General features: G+C 31.5%; 1 protein-coding gene across 1 annotated transcript in view; it reads right to left on the bottom strand.

Annotated features, from left to right (window-relative positions):
- Nucleotides 1-20,734, bottom strand: part of LOC126748508 (transcription factor SUM-1) — a 43,211-nt gene that overhangs the window by 1,105 nt on the left and 21,372 nt on the right. The window lies entirely within an intron of this gene.

Raw genomic sequence — 20,734 nt, 5'->3', positions numbered from 1 at the left:
ACATACTTTTGTAGTTCAAAAATATTTGGCGAAGTTTTTAATTATATTCTAGGTGTTAAAGAAGAAATAATCGAGCAAATAGTTTTCGTGTATAACTCTTTTTATTTAATGACAAATATGTTTATATTATTTGTTGAGTGTGGTATTTTCTACCCATGCACAACAAAATTGCTTAACGTATTACTTTCGAGTTATACAAGGTGTTAATAAAGCGTACAGACAAACTTAGCATAAAATCCTTGGTAAAATGAAAGAAAAAATTTTCATATGAACATAGGTTCGTAATGGCCGTTTTCAAGCTAGAGCATATCATCACAAAAAGAAATTATATATTTTATTGATGTTCTATATTTTCTTTTGTCGTTTCTTTTCATAAATACAAGATATTACTATTTTTATCTAATTTCATGCGGAGCCTCAGCAACTTGTTAAATATGGAAAATCATAGGTTATACCAACTGTTCAATAAATACGTATTTCCTGGACATACTTAGAACGTTACTTACATTTCTATAGTGCTCGTGCTTGAAAATAAAGCTGTTTTGACCCATGTTCATTGAATTGTACATTTCGTCTTTAAATTGACCAGAGATTAAATGGTTAAAGTTTGCCTACATATTTTATTAACGCCGTGTATAGGTATATAGAGAGAAATTGTGTTATCAAAGCAAATTAGGGCATAATTTTAAGTTATTGCCATCCTGGTTAATTAATCAGTGTTTTCGGAATAAGCGGAAAGCTTCTGTATTTATGAATTGCGTCCATGTAGCTTTTCAAGCAAGACAAGATATTCCTTGCATACTCATAGAACATTTATAGTATATATAATGATGAATATAAAACCAATATGTCTCCTCTAGATTTAAATATTGTTAAGAAAAATTGATTGAGCTCAAAGATGTATCATCGCTACCTATGAGTATTTCAATAGTATCTACTTTAAGTCATGTCAGGTCCTTCAGACGTTGGGAATTACTTGAGCAAGCCTTTTTCAATTCTGCGCCAATAGGAATGGTTCCTCTGCGCTGCGTGTACCGGTCCATTCGTGGATGTTCCTCAGCTTCTTCCATCACGATCAGTTGTAGGATTCTGTATCGCGCTCCTCTAAAGACATGTCCAAGATATGAGATTAAACTCTCTTAAGTAGCATACATTGCGTCGGCCCCATTTCATTTTTTGGAATGTTGTTGAGTAACTGATATTCTTGTTGTACACCTTATGAAAAAATTTATATTGTGACTCCAATTTTTAAATCTAAGGACAAGGCAAGCAACAAAAAATAAGTGATTACCCCCCCCCCATTAGTGTTATACATTATATTTGAAAGATTTTTGAAAAGCGTGTTAAAGAGAGACTGATAATTTTTTTACAATAAACAATATTATGTCGAAAAAGCAATATGGACTTTTAAGGTATTCTGAGACTCCCGATGCGCTGGTTAAACCTGCTAAGCAATATTAACTAATTAATAGTTACTAATAACTTATCCGGAAACTTATTCTATATACGTATTCGAGAGCAAAGGTATTTGACACGATCTCCCATGCCCAGCTCTTGGATTCGATATACTACTGTTTCGGAATGTCATTAGAGTTATTAAGGGCTCTTTGTGTTAGATGTCTTTAAAAACTATCTAGATAAAAGAAAACAGTATACAAAAGTTGGAGACGTAATTATAGTGACTCTCTAAATTTGAGAATAGGATTACCACAGGGAACAGTATTGGGACCAATTGAACAAATGCGAGAGCAATTGAGACAAAGAAATTGTGAGAAGGAAAACAATAATAGGACTATCAAAAATAAAGGATTGGCTAAACAGTTTTAAATTGAAAATTAATATACGAAAAACAAATGATATATATAGTTTTTCTCCAAAGCTTACCTCCCACATTTTCATTACATACCTACATATACAAAAATTTAACGATACAATTAAAGAGTCTCCTTACACTAAATATCTTGGCATTATTATTGATAAGCACTTAAAGTTAAAATGATAACTTAACTGCCACTACAATTTTTTAAGTTATTTGGGGGTGGCTTACACCCCTTCATCCCCTGAAGAAACGTGTGTCTCTGAGATATATCGTGTATTTTATTATCTTTTATTTATACACCAAGTTTGAAGGTGTAACAAAATTATTACTAATTACTACAATTTTTTAAACTATTTGGGGGTGGCTTACATCCCTTCATCCCCTGAAAAAACGTGTGTCTCTGAGATATATCGTGTATTCTATTATCTTTTATTTATACACCAAGTTTGAAGGTGTAACAAAATTATTACTAATTACTACAATTTTTTAAGTTATTTGGGGGTGGCTTACACCCCTTCATCCCCTGAAGAAACGTGTGTCTCTGAGATATATCGTGTATTTTATTATCTTTTATTTATACACCAAGTTTGAAGGTGTAACAAAATTATTACTAATTACTACAATTTTTTAAGTTATTTGGGGGTGGCTTACACCCCTTCATCCCCTGAAGAAACGTGTGTCTCTGAGATATATCGTGTATTTTATTATCTTTTATTTATACACCAAGTTTGAAGGTGTAACAAAATTATTACTAATTACTACAATTTTTTAAACTATTTGGGGGTGGCTTACATCCCTTCATCCCCTGAAAAAACGTGTGTCTCTGAGATATATCGTGTATTCTATTATCTTTTATTTATACACCAAGTTTGAAGGTGTAACAAAATTATTACTAATTACTACAATTTTTTAAGTTATTTGGGGGTGGCTTACACCCCTTCATCCCCTGAAGAAACGTGTGTCTCTGAGATATATCGTGTATTTTATTATCTTTTATTTATACACCAAGTTTGAAGGTGTAACAAAATTATTACTAATTACTACAATTTTTTAAGTTATTTGGGGGTGGCTTACACCCCTTTATCCCCTGAAAAAACGTGTGTCTCTGAGATATATGGTGTATTTTATTATCTTTTATTTATACACCAAGTTTGAAGGTGTAACAAAATTATTACTAATTACTACGATTTTTTAAACTATTTGGGGGTGGCTTACACCCCTTCATCCCCTGAAAAAACGTGTGTCTCTGAGATATATCGTGTATTTTATTATCTTTTATTTATTCACCAAGTTTGAAGGTGTAACAAAATTATTACTAATTACTACAATTTTTTAAACTATTTGGGGGTGGCTTACACCCCTTCATCCCCTGAAAAAACGTGTGTCTCTGAGATATATCATGTATTTTATTATCTTTTATTTATACACCAAGTTTGAAGGTGTAACAAAATTATTACTAATTACTACAATTTTTTAAGTTATTTGGGGGTGGCTTACACCCCTTCATCCCCTGAAAAAACGTGTGTCTCTGAGATATATCGTGTATTTTATTATCTTTTATTTATACACCAAGTTTGAAGGTGTAAACAAAATTTTTAACAATTACTGTGATTTTTTTAAGTTATTTATTTTTTAACAAACATTTATCTTTTATACCAAATCTACACTTTTTTTGTCTATATGTAATTATAGTCTTTCTCTTAACTTTATTTTAAATGTTTAAAATCAGATTTAATCCTTAAATATGCAAAAAAATAGATTGCGTGCAGAACTTATCTGGGCGACTGTAAAAATTTGATTTTCGTTTCTGATTCTGTTGCTACAGTTTGACCATCGGATCTGTGTCTACGAAAAGAATGCGGGCGAAATTTTGAAGCGTTGTCACGTCTTATTGCAAAAATGAAATAGTATTGAATGAAAAGTAAATATAATGGTAAAATTAAGCTATTTAATCATAAAAAAGATAATAAATAATGTAATGCAGTTTAAACCATATTTTTTAGTTCTATTTGCTAATGTTTTGCATATTATAAAATCCAATATTGACTAACATTTATCCGAAATTCCTAATAAAACTTACAAAGCCGGCAACGTCGTGCTTTCGCGGAAGCATCTCGCTGTTTGGGGACAGGTGATTGGTTGATGACATCGCGGCCATTAATTTATTATTTTTATGCAGCTCTCTGTCTTTCTCTATCTTATTGGATCGCATCCTACCAGGTTTTGTGTAATTTTCGGAATAATATCGATTTCTTGCGGATTCAGTGGCGGCGGCGTATGTTAATACTTTTGAGCTATTAAACTGTTTTTATTGCTGTATTTTTAGGTACCTACTTAATTTCTGACCTATGACTTTTGACTAGTGTAGCATAGTTTAGTTTATTTGCTATTATTGTTGTTGCTGTTTTGTTGTTGTTTTGTGTTATTTGTTTCTTTGTTGTTAAAGTTCATAATTTTTAACAGTTTTTGTGTTATTTACGTTAAAATGAATAACTTTATTCATAGCCAGGTAAGGGAAGTGATTGCGAATGTTTATAGGTAAGTAAAATGATAATAAGAGAATTATAAAGCCTAAGCACAGTTATGAAAAAAAAAACATTAAAATAAAATCATAATTTATGCGACACTAATTTCAAAAATTATGTACCTAATGTTGTAATAAATAAAAATCATATTCAATGAAATAAAACCAAGCTCGATTGCTTTACAAACAAAAAAGATTTAAAGTTAATGTTGGTTATTTTGAATATAAAATGTCTATAAATATAAGTAATATGAATTGGAACGACGACTAAAAAAAATCGAATATCAGGATTATATACTTCTTGTACAAATTCTTAGGGTTTGCAATGAAGAAGCTACTAATAACTTCGTTAATCTACCAGTAAAGCGCAAACTTGAAAGAGTATCTCAATATACTGGCGTAAGCATTTCAATGGTGAAAAAAATTCACAAAGAAGATGAAGAAAGAATGCGGACGGACCCCAACAAAATGCTTTCTAGTCCCGGCAAAAAAAGACCGCGAATGACGAAGGTGGAACAAGACGACAACTTTCATTTTCAAATAGTTAAACAAAAAGTTAAACAAAAAGTTAAATAAATCGAATTTATATGGGTTTAAAGTTGTGCCTACTAGCAAAAAGCTGTTGCAAAAATTGCCAGAAGAAAAAAAATTTCCAAAAATAACATCTTTAAGGTATAAATACCTAAGAGAAATAAAAAAACACCGAGCCGAGGTCGCAATATTGCCTATTTAGATGAAACTTGGATAGACAATGACCTAACGTTTAAAAAATGCTGGCAGAGTGAGACTGTTACTAGAGTGGTTAGCAATATATCTTCAACAGGTACAAATTGATTATACTTATTTAAATAATAATTTAAATTATACATATTATGTAGTAAATTCAATGTTTAAACAGCATAATTGGGATTATCTGCCGTGCTCTTTCCCTCGCGATATCCAGGCATCGAGTACGGCACTCTTATTTTTAGTGAATAAACTAAGTAGGTGTATTACAAATTTTGTGTTTTCTTTACTTTACTTTTATCTCAAACTTCCCTAATCTTGTCTGTAATTTTTTTATTACATATTTACAAATAAAATATTTTAGAAGACCTTAATTTCCAAATTAATATCTTACCTACAAATACCTATTTTAAAATTAAAACCAAACCATATTTTTTAATATTTAATACATTCAAATCTGTGTAATCGGTTTATAAAATTTCGCACGTCACTGGCCATTTCATGAATGAAATGAGGCGGGTCTAGTCTACAACCACGTTCCCCGCACCGATACCGCTTAGCTACAGATTGGTTGGGCAGACTTTAACTTCCATGACGTGATTTCGTTCTGTATAATTGTGCTACAGCACAACTTGATGTAATAGATGATATTGATTATTGAGAGATTGATTTGGGCAAGGCATCAAATTTGATTTTGCTGGATTGTTCGAAGGCCTAGCTTTCATAAAGTAAACCATAAACTGCTATGCTTTAAAATACACTTGGTTTTTCTACATGAGCTATTGAACATAGTGGGGAATATTTAAAAAACCGGACTCAATATGTAACAACAAATACATATTATTGCTTTCTATCAGTTTGAATTCATGATGTTTGGTGTTATTTTTTAGTTTTTGAGGTTGACTAATGTCGGCAACAAACAGGTTATGGTAAATCCAACATCTGCTCCATGATACGTGGGAACCCTGTTTACACAGTTCCTAAATCTTTTCGTAATTAATATATAATCAATCTGGTTTCTTATAATGTGTGCTGGTTTATTGCCTGGATCTGTATACTATCTGAATAATAAACGATTACTTTTCTTATTGATATAAAGTATAAATATACTTGAATGGCCATCCTAATATTCCGAAGCCCTGTGTTATGGATATAAAAAAAGATGTCTTAAGGTCGTTCTTGTGCTGTTTGCTGCGTTCTTGTGCTGTTGCTGTGACCCCCTTTCTTATATAGAACAGATGATATTTATAATATAAATCGGAATAATATGGTTTCAATATAATAAACATACGATTATAGCCTCTAATTCCCACTTAGCGCCTCATAAAGTTGGCAACGGCTCAACATGTAAAACCTATAATAAAATCAAAAATTAAATAAATATCCAAATTGAAATTGGGTTTGACATGCGACAAGATCGCGTAACGTTCGCGGCCGCAACTTACACAAAGTCGTCCCGCTTTTATTTATAACCATTAAAACAGGGATTTCGCTGTGTTTTGATATCGTTTATTTTCGGAGATGCGACATTTATTTCGCCTTTTGCACCAGACGAAAGAAATAAGAAATAAAATATATAAATGCACCCGGTTGTACCGCGCGTACCAAAATAAACGCGAAGACCCCTTATGGATCATTTGGTGCATGCGCTACTATAATGAATTGCTTTATGGTATTTTTGGTTTGCCGTGCAATTAATGATCGTTTTCTTTCCTTCAGTTTTGAGTAAGAATATATGTATGTATAACAATAATCTCCTCGTAGATTAAGAGACTCCGGTTTGCCCGAAATCAAACATTGAATATTTTCTACATTTGACAATCAACGCACTCTCATAAACATAAAGAGAGTCTCAGATTGCTTAAGTTTAATTTCATTTAATAACATCTTTGTTTTTCTAGATACTTAGTGATCATCGTAACAAGTAAAGCATCCTAACTCAAACACTCACTAGTTATGGTTTGGTAATGTCGATTTTGTATCTTCATAATTTGCTAATAGTTGCTTTTATATGTTTTCCATTAATTGCTCTCTTGTATCAATTGTATTTTCGTAAACAATTTATTTCATGTATCCCAGTTGCAAAAATCTAATGGGTTAAAGTCTGTACTTTGAACGGGCCACTGATATCAATACAAAAGTCAGTCTGTAGGTCTGTTTCTATTTCTCTGCGCTTTTTCATTCCTTTGGTATGATCCGTTTTGTTTTTGACCTTGAACTTCTTACATACTTCGTTCTTATTTTCTTTTAGGTGTTTGAGAAAGTGATCTTTTTTGTACTATTCTGAAGTTGTTTGAATGAAATGTTTCACTTCTTTATTTGCCGACTTGATCATCTTGATTTTCTTCAGTGGCATTCTCTTTTCATTTTCATTTAGGTTGTTTTCCATAAGGTTTTTTGTAGCAATTTTTCTTATTAACCTTTTCCTCATTTATAAGATTTTTGGGCTGTTTTTGTTTTAATCTATTTTGGTCCTGTTGTTCTAGACATGACAGGGTTATTCTTTTTCTGTTTCAATATCATCTTCCATCACATCTGGTTTGGGCTCTATCTTCTGCTTCTTCCACATTTAATGTAGTCTTAATTTTTTTTGAACATTACATGATTTTTCGGTATCCGTCTCCTGTCCATTTAATTCTTTCTTGTTTGTCCTTTTCCTTTGCTCCTGTTCAGGTCAGATTTGTTTCTTTTATGGTTAAATAACAGTCTTCTAATGTTTGTTTTCATGCGTCGAAATATAGGTCTTATGCATAAAGGGTGCTCCTACGCATTTTGCTAGACCGATGAGAGAGTATCTTAATGCTAATTAATCTTAAACGGATATGAAGTCGAAGACCTTGGCCCGCAGGAAGTCCGAACTTTACCCATTAGATTTTTGCATAATGGATGCAAAAAAATCAATTGTCTACGAAAATACGATAAACATAAGAGAGCAATTGAAGGTAAATATATTAACTTCTACTGAGTCGAAATGAGCAATTATTTTTTAAAATTGAACGATTTTTCAGTAAAATAATTTTAAAATGTATTGAGACAAATGAAGGTCATATCGAACAATTACTGGCAAATAAATATTCATAATTTTTATGTTTAATTTATCTTTTATATGTTATCATTGTAATTTTTTTTGAAGGCATTAAAAAGTTTGAATGTAAATATCTCGAAAAGGGTGGATAGTAGCAACATTTTTGAAGCATACCCTTTTTGAGCAAAACTATTTGCACAATGCATATTTGAAATAAAAAATTAAGTTTTGCGAACTTTAAAAAAGTTACGGAATTAAAAAAAAATCAAAATGTTGTCGGTGGCACCCTATGACCTATTTAAAAAATAATTTAATTTAATTTTAAATGCCATATAAAGAAAAATATATTCCAAATTTCGTTAAAAATAATTTAACCTAACCTACTTTTTTTAAAAGGAATCTGATGTTAAATCATTTATCATTATTTATGGGACACTTTACCATTATTTTTAGTTTGAACGCACCACTCCATACTAATATACCGTACGTTAAGTGTGGTTCTATAAGAGACGTATGTACATACATACATAAAGTTTTAAGATAATTGATCAAAATATTTTTTTAGTTCTTTAAACTTTTTATTAAAAGGTTCAACTTATTTGTTACAACAGGCACATGATTTATCCATTTAAGGTTATGATTCCATAATTTTCAAAGATATCCTTCAAAATAGTGCGAAAAACGGTGTCGAATGCCTTGGCAAAATCCAGAAATATAAATATACATTTGTTACCCTCATTTATACTTGAGTCAATAATTTATGCTGATCCTGATTTGTAAACTGGTTTGAACGCAGCTTTTTTTAAGACTTTTGGGAAATGGCCAATTTATAGAATTGTTCATTATCTTTTAATATTTCACTTCGAAAGTTGTCAAGGCCTGGTGACTTTTCATTCTTCAAAGTACCTGTTGTCTTTAATGTCTTCAAAAAAAACAGATCAAAATATTCAGAATAACAATTTTTTTAGCGCAATTTGAGTTTAAATCGTTCATAAACAAATTCACACGACCTAGATCTAGTACTTGCCTTCATTATTTATTTTTTAAAGGTTAAAATACATTACTAGATAATTTCAAATCATTTGTTTTTCAAAATGATATTACTGATACCACCGAGTAGCTAAACACTACCCAGTAGCACTATTTGTTCATTTTACTCAATTTTTTAATGAAATACAACCAGTTCAAATTAAAAGCTTCATAAATTATAATAACCTTAAGAATGATTTGCGGCTAGCAACTTGCGATAAAGCTTATGCTACAAATGCTGGAAGTACAAGTATGAACATTTATTATTAAAAGCCCGAATAAATAATAGTAAGAAACAATATTTTCAAATGCAAATAAACCAACATTCTATCTCAAAATCAAAACCTTGAAACTGCATAGATAAAATTTGTAACAAAACTAAATCAAAAACTGAAATATGCCAAATCAAAACTACAAGTGATAATGTATACACTGAGAAACAGAGTATTTCAAATTATTTCAATAACTTCTATAGCGACCTAGGTAAAAATCTATAATCTTTTAGTGAAAAAAAATTAAAAACTCGCCAATTTATAAGAACGATATTCAATAACATTTTATGATTTTAAGACACGTGTCAATATTTGTCAGTAAAGTCAATAGAACTATGATAAATCTTAAAACAATATTTAAAAAAGAATGACAAATTTCTTTACTAAATTTAATGCATTGTCAGACTTAATAGTAGAGTAAAGTAATTTGGTTTCAGGAAAAAAAGATCTACGCAGAATGCAATTAAACTGTTAACATCACAAATATCTGATGCACTAGATAATAGTGAAGTTTGTTTATGCCTGTTTGAGGATCTTTCAAAAGCATTAGATACTGTCTGTCGTGGGACACTCTACAAACTACACAGCTGTGGACTCCGAGGTAAAATTTTCGATTTGCTTAAAAGCTACCTTACAAATAGAACGCAGAATATTGACATTAATGGAGCCATTAGCAGTGAAAGAGATGCTAGGTTTAGCGTACCAACCAGGGAACTGTGTAACTATGTTAACGGCATTTTTACTCTGTAACGAGTCAAGTTTTGGAAAATTATAACAACTTAAATTGAAAAAGACTTTGTGGAGCTAAAAAACTGGTTTCAACATGATAAATTAAATATATAAAAAACTAAGCATATGTGTTTTGCAACTTACAGAAATTCTCTTCAAAGGTTTGGCAACATTAAATTGGGGATTGTGAAATACCCAAAGCAATATCTTTTAAATATCTCGGTATTAAAATTGACATTTGTTTAAATGGGACCTTCATGTCATCAATTCAGACTTCTCTCAGAATTTATACCTTCGAGATCGAGACTTTTCGACTACCGAACATCTAAAAATTGTATATATATGTCTCTTGTACAAAGTCATTTAGTTTATGGTATTTTGAAATGGGAAAGCGTTTCTGAAACACATATGCAAAAATTAAAATCAATTCAAAAATTGTTTTTAAAAATAATGTTTGGCAGACACGGAATCTATCCCACTAATAACATCTTTTCTGAAAGTAAGATATTAGATTTGCGTCAACTCTATTGCATAGAAATCCTTAAATGTAGAAAATAAGAAAGAGTTAAATATGAACCAAAATTCATCTACTAGACAAAACAACTTGGTATATCCAACCACGACTCATAAATCTCATGGTCAAATGTCAAAGGAGCGTAAAATATTATGCTCCAAGATTGTATAACATATTCCCAAGTAATAATTTTGAAATATCAACATACAATACTGTTGTAGATTTTACTGATTTTATTGAATTATATTATTTTATATATCACCCTCTTTCATTTGTTGAAAACAGGAATATTTTTTTTTTGTTACAAAGAAATTAATATTTTTATTTTTTTAAATTTTTTCTCCCATTTTTACCATTTCTTTACCAATTTAAATAAATATTTTCTAGAATAAATCAGATCCATTTAAGTTTCTATCTCAAATCAGATTTGTAATAAGTAATAAACGCCTGTTCAACTACTTGTACTTGTTGCGATATTTTTTACATGCTTTGGCATAATTTAAATTGCCAGGATATTTTTTTATTTTTCTATAAAGTTCATATTTGGTTTGCATAGACTTTGCCTACATTGGGCATCCAAAGGTTTTTTTTTTAACTTTTTATATTTTTTGTTGTACAAATTTGTTTATGATGTTGTAGGCAACCTATAAAATGTTCAGTGGTATTGTCGAGGTTTACCCTATTTTTTTTATCTAGGTTTTATTTTTTATCAATGTTAATAGAAGGTTGTTTATCTAAACTGGCGAACGAAGAAATTTCTAATTAATTTTTTTAGTAAGGATTATTGCTTTAAGGCTACTTGTACTAATTGCAGTTCTTACAAAAATGTGATCGAGAGGAAGCAACTTATATATAAAAAAAAAACATTTTTATAATGGTACCCCGTGCGTCACTTTATATTAGGCCTATTCGGGATTCATGAAAGCGGATGCAATAAAAATCAAAGTTCCGCCCCTCTAATATTTTGACTTCTCTTTCCTCATCCACTTTAAAAACGGATTTAAAGAGGTGCACACATTTTTAAAAGCAAAAGTGCCGCGCTTTCTCAAGTGGCCTGTCACCGACTATTTAGCAGCCCCATAATAAAATTAAAATAGTCTGAATAAAGCTTTTGGGGGCTTATATGACAACAAGAGTTCTCGAAGTCAAAATCAATTTACTGTCTTAGCCTAGTGATTAGTTAGACTGAACAATAACAAAATTACAAATTCCACACGATGGGGAGAGGAAAACATCTGGAAGCGACATTATTTTATCTCTCTCGTTGAATTGACGTCCTCACGACCAGAAATTTAAGCTCCGAGCCCTTCGAGAGGCCGATTAATATGGCGATCGTGAGACTTTACTAAAACCCTGGCTTAAGTCTTTCCGCTGTTTGTTTTCAAAACATGCTTCGCTTCTTAAATAATACTTTAGAGATCTTCTTGGATCGATTTTTTCAAAATATTTGGTGAGTCTGATAGAGACAATTTTCAATATTAAATGAAATGAGAGTGATTAACTTTAAAACTGGTAATATACCACATATTTTTTTTTAATCATATGAGCTATCTGGCAACTTTATTGATTACAGAACATTGATGAAAGTTAATGATGATGAAAGTTAATGAGCCAATTTTTATTCACTATTACCATTAATTGAATATTTGAGTATTCAAACCAAACCAAATATTCAATCAACGCACTACCCTATCGTAACAATGTTTTGCATACTTAATTCTATAGGCGGTGGCACATTGATTCTTTTGAGAGATGATCTTCGCACAAAGTTTCGATTTAAAGAGTAATATACTTCTTTAATATGCTTTTTTAAAGCATAAAAAGTATTCTTCAATCAATTACTCAATAAATGGAAATTCAAACCGTTCATCATTTACTATAAAAATGACAATACCAACAACTGTATCATTTACCACATTAAGAAGATATTTAACTGTTGCTTAGAAAGACTATATCTTATAATTTATTTAGGATAAGAATTAATGTTAGAAAAAACTTACTACAGCACTGATGAATACTTTCTAGATAAATTTTAGCCTATCTTATTATTTGATTATCGTATAAGTTTAGTTTTATGTTAACTTTTTTTTACTGGAGATGTGGATGTAATTAAGTGCATTAAGAAATTTGTTTGGTACCCAGAAAGCCAAAGTATTATAGACATGTGAAATAATTTCACCCGAAGATAATTTAAATTGTTTCAAAAAAAAGTCCTTCGTATAACAAAAACGTTTCGGTTCGTTCGGTTATGTCAGCACACATATTAACTTTTTAGCGATACTAAGTACGCACTTCCCGCATCCAATGTGGATTTTCATCGGTCCAGTACCTGCAATTTTGGCTGTGTAAAATGCCCTAAAGTATAAACGTAACTTCATCCGAAAACCCAATGTCATTTAATAAGTTTTGTTTTTGGTTTAGTTTTGCCATGATTGTTTCACAAAATTCGATCCTCCTGCCAAAATCATCTTCCAAAAGTTCTAAGTGAATCTTATAAAGACGGCATTTATTTTGTTTTAAAATCACTTTAACCGATGATTGTGCCAATTTCTGGAGCAGTTTTTGCAATGAACTGGTGAAATTTTCAATGAAACATGGTAAAACTTCCAAACTTGAGGAGTTTGGCCTACCAAATCTAGTCCTTTCTTTAATGCTGCCAGTTTCATCGAAGCTCTACTATTTTCTGAGCAGTTGATAAAGTGATTGGATTTCGATTTGGAAATAAATCATTTGGAATAAATTAGACCTCGTCGTATGGTCTAACACGATCTCCATAACCCCTTAACCTTATTAATGTAATTTTTTCGCTTTCATTTAATTGAGCCAGTTTGGACAATATTGAACTTAGCGAAGACGTTAAATCTATTAATCAAAGGCAAAGTATTCCACCTGCACCTGTGACTCAAAAAAAGTACCGAGAATTACATAATTTAGATTTTAAAGCCTAGTAAACTTTTTAAAAATTTTGATTTTCAATTGTTGATATATCGAAAACAGTTTAAGTTTGTTATGCATGAAATGTGTTTGGAATTTATTATAGAATCCAAAAATGCCTAATAAATGGAATGTTCTATTTAAAATAATTAAGCTGACAGCTGCCCAGGCTTCTTGCATGCGCACCCTGTATATTTATTAAAAATCTGAAAATATGCAAAAAATAAAAAATAATTGATGTGTCCGAGCGTTTTTCAAGCAGGTAATTCGTTTACCTGTAAACGGTATTTTTCCAGACTTTTTGGACACACTGTATAGTATTATGTAAGGTATTATATTATAACCTTACTTTAGAATTAGGTTTTCATGTTTCAATATTGTTTTGATTAAAATTTTGAGTTTTATATAGTATTTAGTTTAAACAAAAAATTATAGTTTTAATTTGTTGTACAAAATAGTTTGTTCGTTATTCCTATTAGTGTACACTGAACTATTACTTAGTCATTTAAATATATACATTTTAATCAGGTTAGTAGCAAATATAATTTGCACATTTAGGGAAAATAACTAATTGAATGAGGTACTAGTACCTAATATAATCTAAATAAATGACTATCTATACTCTATTTCAGAAGTGTGTAGAGCAATAAAACCTCATTAGGTATGCAAAAGTGGTACCTGGTGATCCACCAATATTTTATGCCACTACCTTAGTTGGGTATTAGTTTCAATGTAAAATTCTTTCTTTTCGTTGATTACAGGTAGTGCCACCCGGTTTTGGGTCAATTTATGAGTTTTGCCCATTGTTACCCACTGATAAACATTGAAAACGGTTCGCCAAAGGCGTGCAACTGGGACTTGTTTTTTACCTTATAATTAATGTACTTAAATGCTATTTTATTTTAGAAAGTTACTTTTGTTTAAATGGAATAATATATTTTTTTCACAAATTTATTGAACATAATATGTAGAGTAAAACAGTTGAAAATGTTACTTTTGGATCTGGCATTTTTTGAACAGTGTATAACAATCTTAAATTATAATAGATTTTAGTCTTCTTCGTCATCTGACGAACTGTCATCACCTCTTGACATTATAATTAAAGGATCGACTGTCTGATCGATGAGGTTGTCAAGATCCCACATTTTGTCCTCTTGCTTAATTACATGCTGGACTGCTTTTCGCCAATTCTCTGGTGTCGCTTCCGTAATGGCTTGATCAAACAGTCGCTTAACATCTTTCATTTTAAAAGTCGTGTCTTGTCTTGCTACAAATCCTTTTACCTGCGCCCATATCAGTTCTATAGGATTTAGTTCGCAATGATATGGCAGTAAGCGCAGTACAGTTATATTATATTTTCCGGCTATACCTTCCACGGCGTATTTCATGAAACGAGTTTTGTGTAAGTTTGCTATTGCCAGCAGTTCTTTTTTTAATCAAATTTGCTTCAAACGCAATACCTTTTGCAGTCAGCCAATCGATAATTTCTTGCTTTCTCCAACTTGAAGTTGGCGTCTTCTCTATTCGCCGTGAATGATAGCTTGCGTTATCCATAACCACCACCGAATTAGCCGGAAGAAATTTTATCATTTCACCAAAATAGTCCTCGAAAACGTCTGAGTTCATGTCTTCATGGTAATCTCCTGTACGAGTCGACTCAAAGGTTAGCAGACCTTCTTTTAAAAATCCCTCTTCGCTTCCAATATGTGTGATTATAAGTGTTTTTCCTTTTCCCGAAGGTACTTTAATACCCGTAGACAGGCCTTCTATGAAAGCTTGGCGAGTACTGGTTATATTTTTGTCTTGCCACATTTTTTGGACTATAAAACCTTCGTTAATCCACGTCTCATCAAGATAAAAAACTTTCTTTTGCTCCCTGCGGTACTGCTTGATACTTCTCAAGTATTGTCGTCTCCAACAAACAATTTCGTCGCTCTCCAGTAAAAGTGCTTTGCGGTTATGCTTTTCCCAGGCAAAATCCATATTTTTTAAAGTTTTCCATAAAAGTTTTCTACTTATCAACGGAATACTGTCATCTCGGCCACGCTCCATTAAAATTTTGTCTAGGGTGGGTATTTCCTTTTTAAAATAAAAAGAGTGAACTTTTCTTCGAATTATACATTTAGCATTTTCATCAAGGACTTTTGTAGGTCGTCCTGGCTTTTGCTTAGGAGATTCCACTTGACCTGCTACTTTTTTTTCCCGCAACAATTTGAAAATGGTGGACTTTCCAATTCCACTCATTCGAGAACATTTTTCAACAATTTCTTGCACAGTAAAACTAGGGTAATCGTGTTTTATGCAATCATGTACATTTAAAATATTAACTTTTTCACTCAGCGATAGTGGAGAATTTTTAGTACATCTTTTCGTTGGACTGAATACCTCCATTTTTTAAATATTGGGATAATAATATTGTGATTACACTACAGCGTAGAAATAAATTAGACCTCGTCGTATGGTCTAACACGATCTCCATAACCCCTTAACCTTATTAATGTAATTTTTTCGCTTTCATTTAATTGAGCCAGTTTGGACAATATTGAACTTAGCGAAGACGTTAAATCTATTAATCAAAGGCAAAGTATTCCACCTGCACCTGTGACTCAAAAAAAGTACCGAGAATTACATAATTTAGATTTTAAAGCCTAGTAAACTTTTTAAAAATTTTGATTTTCAATTGTTGATATATCGAAAACAGTTTAAGTTTGTTATGCATGAAATGTGTTTGGAATTTATTATAGAATCCAAAAATGCCTAATAAATGGAATGTTCTATTTAAAATAATTAAGCTGACAGCTGCCCAGGCTTCTTGCATGCGCACCCTGTATATTTATTAAAAATCTGAAAATATGCAAAAAATAAAAAATAATTGATGTGTCCGAGCGTTTTTCAAGCAGGTAATTCGTTTACCTGTAAACGGTATTTTTCCAGACTTTTTGGACACACTGTATAGTATTATGTAAGGTATTATATTATAACCTTACTTTAGAATTAGGTTTTCATGTTTCAATATTGTTTTGATTAAAATTTTGAGTTTTATATAGTATTTAGTTTAAACAAAAAATTATAGTTTTAATTTGTTGTACAAAATAGTTTGTTCGTTATTCCTATTAGTGTACACTGAACTATTACTTAGTCATTTAAATATATACATTTTAATCAGGTTAGTAGCAAATATAATTTGCACATTTAGGGAAAATAACCAATTGAATGAGGTACTAGTACCTAATATAATCTAAATAAATGACTATCTATACTCTATTTCAGAAGTGTGTAGAGCAATAAAACCTCATTAGGTATGCAAAAGTGGTACCTGGTGATCCACCAATATTTTATGCCACTACCTTAGTTGGGTATTAGTTTCAATGTAAAATTCTTTCTTTTCGTTGATTACAGGTAGTGCCACCCGGTTTTGGGTCAATTTATGAGTTTTGCCCATTGTTACCCACTGATAAACATTGAAAACGGTTCGCCAAAGGCGTGCAACTGGGACTTGTTTTTTACCTTATAATTAATGTACTTAAATGCTATTTTATTTTAGAAAGTTACTTTTGTTTAAATGGAATAATATATTTTTTTCACAAATTTATTGAACATAATATGTAGAGTAAAACAGTTGAAAATGTTACTTTTGGATCTGGCATTTTTTGAACAGTGTATAACAATCTTAAATTATAATAGATTTTAGTCTTCTTCGTCATCTGACGAACTGTCATCACCTCTTGACATTATAATTAAAGGATCGACTGTCTGATCGATGAGGTTGTCAAGATCCCACATTTTGTCCTCTTGCTTAATTACATGCTGGACTGCTTTTCGCCAATTCTCTGGTGTCGCTTCCGTAATGGCTTGATCAAACAGTCGCTTAACATCTTTCATTTTAAAAGTCGTGTCTTGTCTTGCTACAAATCCTTTTACCTGCGCCCATATCAGTTCTATAGGATTTAGTTCGCAATGATATGGCAGTAAGCGCAGTACAGTTATATTATATTTTCCGGCTATACCTTCCACGGCGTATTTCATGAAACGAGTTTTGTGTAAGTTTGCTATTGCCAGCAGTTCTTTTTTTAATCAAATTTGCTTCAAACGCAATACCTTTTGCAGTCAGCCAATCGATAATTTCTTGCTTTCTCCAACTTGAAGTTGGCGTCTTCTCTATTCGCCGTGAATGATAGCTTGCGTTATCCATAACCACCACCGAATTAGCCGGAAGAAATTTTATCATTTCACCAAAATAGTCCTCGAAAACGTCTGAGTTCATGTCTTCATGGTAATCTCCTGTACGAGTCGACTCAAAGGTTAGCAGACCTTCTTTTAAAAATCCCTCTTCGCTTCCAATATGTGTGATTATAAGTGTTTTTCCTTTTCCCGAAGGTACTTTAATACCCGTAGACAGGCCTTCTATGAAAGCTTGGCGAGCACTGGTTATATTTTTGTCTTGCCACATTTTTTGGACTATAAAACCTTCGTTAATCCACGTCTCATCAAGATAAAAAACTTTCTTTTGCTCCCTGCGGTACTGCTTGATACTTCTCAAGTATTGTCGTCTCCAACAAACAATTTCGTCGCTCTCCAGTAAAAGTGCTTTGCGGTTATGCTTTTCCCAGGCAAAATCCATATTTTTTAAAGTTTTCCATAAAAGTTTTCTACTTATCAACGGAATACTGTCATCTCGGCCACGCTCCATTAAAATTTTGTCTAGGGTGGGTATTTCCTTTTTAAAATAAAAAGAGTGAACTTTTCTTCGAATTATACATTTAGCATTTTCATCAAGGACTTTTGTAGGTCGTCCTGGCTTTTGCTTGGGAGATTCCACTTGACCTGCTACTTTTTTTTCCCGCAACAATTTGAAAATGGTGGACTTTCCAATTCCACTCATTCGAGAACATTTTTCAACAATTTCTTGCACAGTAAAACTAGGGTAATCGTGTTTTATGCAATCATGTACATTTAAAATATTAACTTTTTCACTCAGCGATAGTGGAGAATTTTTAGTACATCTTTTCGTTGGACTGAATACCTCCATTTTTTAAATATTGGGATAATAATATTGTGATTACACTACAGCGTAGCAATGACTACTAACGTTTAAAATATGATTCAAAAGTATTTATAGTCTGTATATATTACCTGACCCCATTTTTGCATGTTACAAAGCGTTAAAAGATAGGTACCTATACAAAAGGATTAAAAGTATTTATTTAGTATTTAATCTCTTTCAAAATAAAGGAATTTAATCCGTGAAAATTATATTCATAAATATTATAAGTACCTGCGCCTATGAACTACCACGAAATGTAGCCAAACAGAACGGAATTCCCCAGTTTATTGCTCTATACACTTCTGAAATAGAGTATAACTAATTAAATGATCATTATTATCATATTATCATATTGTCCTCACAGGTCCAACAACGAACAAACTTAAAGTTTTTCACAGTATCAAAATTTGTATTCGCTGGTGGACCTTGGGAGTTTTTTCATAATTCTTTTACATTACTAAAGTGAGGCTCTTGGGGAAAATGTTTTTTTTGCTCTTTTTTTTTAACAAATTATTGTTTCTCTTGTGAATATTTTCATGAAAAATTGGAATATTCTTAGCACTTCTTTTCCAATAATTTTATATGAGAATGATTCCTATACCTTAAAAATTCTCTCCGAGTTAGAGGCAATTTTGTCCTCCAACGTCCAATAATCGTCAAATTTTCAAAAACAGTTGTTTTTGAAACGCAAATTGTAGCGCCAAGATTTTTATTTACTAGTGGATATTTTCGGACATAACTTGGGAACCACTATGAATATTTTCATAATTCTACATTCTAATTTTAGACTACTATAGTGAAGTTCCTGAGGATTACTTTAAGGATAAAAACGCCACTTTGGGTTAAGGATTGTGGTATTTAAGGCAGTTTTGGTTAGGGCATGTTTTTTGATAATTTTTATTTCTTTTTATGAATATTTTTAAGTAAAATGGGAATAGTCTTAAGAGGGTTTTGGTAAAAAAAAGTCTTTTGTACGAAATAATTTCATATCAAAACAATTCCTGTACCTCAAAAACTCTGCCAGTTAAAGACAATTCTGTTCTCTAAGGTACAACCTACAACCATCAAATTTGAAGTTTTTAAAATCCAAAATTCCTCATCAAAATTTGCATTAATTACCTGGCATAATTGGGAATAACTTGGAAATCATTTAAAATATTTCCATTTTTATTTTACACCACTTGAAATTTCCTTAGGGACAAATCTTACTTCCAAAAAATCACTCAATCAACTGCCTGGAAAAAATCAAAGAATGCACGTTAATTAATAAATTTATTTCAGTTTTCAGGCATTTAAAGTAAATTCGAGGCATTCGATACATTTGGCTCTGCCCTTAATAAGGTCAATTCGACTTTTTCTAGATGTTTGGATAACCTCAAAGAACGTACTTGAAACGCCTGGAAAAGGGACAAATATTTAAATGCATGGAATATCCAAACAAATTACTTTAAGTACCTCGGGAAAAAATATAGAAAACGTACATATTAGAGATTTCTATTGACATCTCTTACCTAAAAACCCAAAGTTACAAACATCTTTCTGTTTCAACTTCAAATACTGACCCAGCAATGGAAAATTTAGAGACCGTACATGTACGGATGAAAAGACGCCACCCTACTTATCTCCCTCTTTGTGGTGGTGTTGGTGATCGGCGCGGCACCCGTTTTTCCATAATACTACATCAAGAAACCCAAACAAAACACAGAAGAAGAAACAAATGCTAATGTGGTCAAAAGAAACCCAGTTACTAATGGTAAAAACGATAATAATGATAATGATGTTGAACAGGATACCGAAATGAAACCCCTTTCAAGAACGAGGTGGTGAAGAAATATTTAATTGTAATTGGCTAACAAAAACGTTCATCGAATTACATTGTAGTCTGCTTGATTTATTTAAGAACATAATGCGACTTTGCCGATACGTAATTAAAATTCCTAAAAAGTGTCAATTATTTAAAATCTCTCAAAAACAAAGAAGGTATTTTTTTGATAAGATCTCTTAGGTCGTTGACAACCAAGCCGCCTTTAAAGTTCCAACAAGAATAGAACCAATAAATGTCTAATCAAAAAGCCATTTCTTACATACTATTAGGCTCACGGTTTAAAAAGCATTATA

Source organism: Anthonomus grandis, chromosome 2, assembly GCF_022605725.1.
Source record: "Anthonomus grandis grandis chromosome 2, icAntGran1.3, whole genome shotgun sequence".
Lineage (NCBI taxonomy): Eukaryota > Metazoa > Arthropoda > Insecta > Coleoptera > Curculionidae > Anthonomus > Anthonomus grandis.
The sequence above is the reverse complement of the archived record's forward strand: the minus strand, read 5'-3'. Positions and strand labels throughout refer to the sequence as shown.